We start from the raw sequence: 4,453 nt of genomic DNA on the forward strand, positions 1-4,453 counted from the left end.
TTAGCCGTGAAGTTAGATTAGAGAAAAAGTTTTCAGACTTATCTATTGCATGTTTCTCAGCTGTGCGCTTCAAGGGACTTCATTCGACAACTTATCCATGTGTTAGTGAAAGTGATTTCAGAAATATCAGACAAGACAAAGTGCCAGACGTAAAAAAGATAAATGATGACATGTACTTCCAAGATATACTAAGTAATGATAGTTTACATTATAATATATCATAATGCTATATTTGATTGTGATAGTCTTAATAGACGTGTGACCTTATTTAGATTTTATCTGTAAATTTATTCAATTTAAAGATGACACGGACAACACTTTAGGTCAGTGTTATTGGAAGTATGATATGTGTGCTTGTTATTACATACGTGAACCTATGTTTTATGTTTTATGTGTGTTGTCCTTTTGTCCAATTGTTGTTATAATCGTTTACAGGCAGGCAGGGTGTGCCGTAGAAAATTTTCCATTTTTATGTAACATTTTAATGGACAATAAAGTGCTGTTATTGTTATTGTTATTGTTGTTCACATGATCGTTTAACGGAATGGATGGTATCTTTGGTACAAAGTGTGTTTTGGTTTTTTGTTTTGTTTTGTTTGTTTGATTGTTTTTGTTTTGGTCGGATCCTTAGCTACCCTTTTTATCGCCCTATTTCACTACTTTCGTCTGGGGAATGCCATGAAAGCGCCCTACAATATTTGTTTGACTGCATAGTGTCAGTTTTGACGTTCAAAACACCATTTTAAGGCCGCAATAGTCGGCCAAGCATGCATACATTTTCACGCGAGTTGGAGAAACTGTTAAATCGTACAAGCACAGGCACACAAGCATTTTTTCTCTTGAAACGTTGTAATTATTTATTTCATGTTGTTGTTGTTGCGATTTTGAGTATTTCTTTACTTTCTCCAGTCAGCGAGGAAAGCCTCTATTTTCTTCGGATTTGACAATGTGTTAAAATGCATACATTTAAAGATTACATTGGGGAAAAAAAAGAGAGCGAAAGAAATGAGGATGAACAATACTGAACTCAGAAGCAGGGTGCATTTTGTCCTCACATTAATAAAAAAAACCACCAAGCGATTAAAAAAGAAAAAGGAAAGAATATAATTGAACAACCAAGGAGTAATAACAAACAAAGCAAAGATCGAACGCGGCAGCGACAATTTAGCTAGAGTGTGTCAAACGTGACAACCCTCGAAAATGGAATTCACAACAATGTGAATCAGTGTCAATAACGCGTGTGCCCTCCGTTGTGTGCCAGGCATTCAACACATCGTTGGCGCATGGAGTGGATCAGGTTGCATATGAATGCTCTGGGAACTCCATTCTACTCCTGCTGGAGCCATTGCAGCAGTTGACCCAGATTGGCAGGAGGAGGGTGATGTTGCTGTACCCGACGACAAAGCTCGTCCCACATGTGCTCTATGGGGTTCAGGTCCGGGCCACAGCATCCTGTTGACCCTGGCCTACTTGATGAAGGTGTTTACAGCTGCAGAGCGATGGGGAGGTGCGTTGTCATCCTGAAGAATCGCACGAGGGCCGATCGCTTGGAGGGCTGGAACGACCAGGGGTTGCAGGATCTCATTCTGGAAGCGGACACCGGTCAAGTTGCCCACTACATGGTACAGAGGTGTCCTTATACGTGTGCTGATCCCTCCCCAGACCATCACAGAGCCTCCGCCAAAACGCTGTCGTTCCAGAACAGCGCCTTCTGCGAAGCGCTCTCCGCGACGCCTCCACACTCGGATGCGACCATCAGCAGGTTCCAAGCAAAAGCGGAACTCATCTGTAAACAACACCACTGCTGACGTTGCCACCACACATGTTGAGTGCACCAGGCTCGGCGAGCTGCTCGGTGATTAGCAGTCAGGGTTGTTCCTCGGACTGGACGCCTTGCACGCAAGCCAAAGTTGTGTAAGCGGTTTCGGATCGTCTGATCACTAACAACAGTGTTGGTGGTAGCTTGTTGGCGTTGCCTAATGTTGCTTGCTGTAGCCATTCTTTGTTGCATGGCCTGCCTCTGAATAAAGCGATCCTCTCTTTCTGTGGTGACTCTGGGCCGACCAGAACGTTGTCGCTCCTGCACTCTTCCAGTTGCGTGGAATATCTGTTTTAGTCTGATGATGACAGAGGGAGCCACTACACGCCTCTGGGCCACTTGCCTGGCAGCAACACCGTCTTGTAGCCATCCTTTTGCCCTTCCTCTATCCAAATCGCTCAGTTTTCTTCGTGGGGGCATGTTGCTACTGTGCATAATTGTGTCAGCGTGTCAACCTTTAAACACAAGCTGGTGAGCGATGTTCATAGCCAGGACCCTGTTGTAGCACGTGCATCACAACCTTTTGCCCTGGCATGCGTTCCGCAAATTTCATGGGGCTATAAAAAACACCCTTTTTCTTCCAAAATGCAGAAGCTTTTGAGAAGTCCCACAAAGGGAAATAACTCTGCCTGCCAAACAAAATTCTAGGTCAAGACTCATTGTTCATTTGTTAATTCAAACACATTAATCTTTTAATTATTATGTCGATGTTTAATTTGTTGGCAATTTTTTATAATTAGATCCGTTTTTTCAACCGATCCCTAACTTTTTTGAAGAGTGTACGTGGCAAAGGCTAGGCTCATCTAAAAGAAAAATAAGAAAGGGAAGAACGATTGCACCTAGCATTTTCTATACTCGGACCATCCCAGGCTGACTTTATGACATAACAACACTCCCTAACACAGAAACAACACACAACTCAAACATATCAATTTATTTATTCACTTTTACATATTCGTTCACATGCCATATCTATTCAAATTACGTCAGCAAATGACTCAGCCCCTTGTCAGCATGTGCCAATACAAGGCTATACACGTGGTTTATGCTTTCAAAAACGGCGTTTTATCCCCCTATTAACGGATCAAAGCAAAAGGTAAAAATCCCCCTGAACGTCCTCAAACAGGAGTGGATGAACTCTAAATCCGTATCGCATAGCCAGCCACGAACGGTGATTTTTATGCCCGAATCTAAAATTGCGAGGACTGGGGTTCCGTTGGCAGGCAATAAACGACAGTCATCCGTGATCTCTTGGTCTCTCTTTCTCTCTCTCTGCTTTCCCCACGCAGCCAGTTAAGACGAAAGCTAAACGGAGGGGTATAGGCAGCTTGAACCACAACAAACCGTCCTTTTCTCCCTTCCAGTTTTCTCATCCGAGTGTCCGTCCCTTTCTTCTGTCAAGCCACGTTCGCGTCACCGATCGACCTACTTGGCGTGAAAAAGAGAAAGGAACAAGTTTATGCACTATACGCTGTTAAAACAAAACGTGGATGAGTAGGTTTTAACCCATAACGAAGGTGTGCTTTTTTTGTTAGCTGTGCTGTTGTTGGTCAGTTAGACATCTCTCCGGACACTTTTACTGGTAGCTCGCTTGACCTGGGAAGTTTAATGTGGCATCTGTAAACTGGCAGGATCAACATATGGATATTTCGGCTGACCATAAGAAGTATGGCTGAGTGAGTGAAAACTGGTGACAAAGTTTCTTCGGGTTGTGTTGGTGTGTGACACAAGGCTTGTTGGTAAGTGAACGTAATGAAGTGCTGTACATCTTGGTGTGCTTTAACCAGAAAAGGATGCTGGTATTGTATGTGTATGGGATATCTATGTTGTCATGTCCGCCATCTTCTTCATTTGTGCCATTTTGTTTTGTTTTGTCTGTTGTGCCTCTTGTTTGTCTCCTGTAACAGCCGATAGGTCGAAGATTTATTTTGTCCTCCATTAAACGTTCCAAATTATTAAACTTTTCTTAATTTTGTTTTATTCTTGAGTTGAACCGTTACCGTCTGTTTCGAAGTTTTGCTTGACGTCAGATAAGCGCTTTGCTTGAATGCGTGGCCTAATTGTTCTATTATTACTTTTTCATGACAATTCAAATAAAATGTTGTTTTGAATGGAAAGGAGGAAATGCTCAGGGCAACCCTCTACCATAGGCCGTGGACTTCTGCATTGGTTGTACTTTTTGGCAAATCATTTCTTGTTAAGAATATTTCGTCTGTTTCCCTAATAAAATTTTTTATGGAAGACTTTACATCAATGTTCAAACAACGACAATCTTACTGTGTGTGTAGTGAGAACAACAAAATCAAAAATCAAACTCATAAGGAGTGCGCGCGTGTGTGTGAGTGTGAGTGTGTATGTGTGTGTGTGTGTGTGTGTGCGCGCGCGTGCGTGTATGTGTGTGTGTGTGTATATATGTGTGTGTGTGTGTGTGTGTGTATATATGTGTGTGTGTGTGTGTGTGTGCGTTTGCGCTTGAGTGCGTATTTATGAGTGCATGTACGTGATCTGCACGTAACCCTAAGACAGTGTGTGCTTCAGAATATTTTTAACGAAACGTGGACACTATTTCCCTTGACTACAGTGTAGCCTACAAACATAACCCCAAAGAACATTTGCCCAGGCATAGTCGTCAGT

The 4,453-nt window shown here is 42.6% G+C and overlaps 1 protein-coding gene across 2 annotated transcripts in view; it reads left to right on the forward strand.

Moving 5' to 3' along the window:
* Positions 1-3,109: 3,109 nt before the first annotated feature.
* LOC138960279 (uncharacterized) overlaps positions 3,110-4,453 on the forward strand; it is a 16,465-nt gene continuing 15,121 nt past the window's right edge. For both annotated transcript variants that reach the window (XM_070332102.1, XM_070332103.1), the window contains exon 1: positions 3,110-3,558. The gene's annotated coding sequence lies outside the window, so the exon portion shown is untranslated. The remainder of the gene's footprint in view (positions 3,559-4,453) is intronic.

Source organism: Littorina saxatilis, linkage group LG2 (genome assembly GCF_037325665.1).
Source record: "Littorina saxatilis isolate snail1 linkage group LG2, US_GU_Lsax_2.0, whole genome shotgun sequence".
NCBI lineage: Eukaryota > Metazoa > Mollusca > Gastropoda > Littorinimorpha > Littorinidae > Littorina > Littorina saxatilis.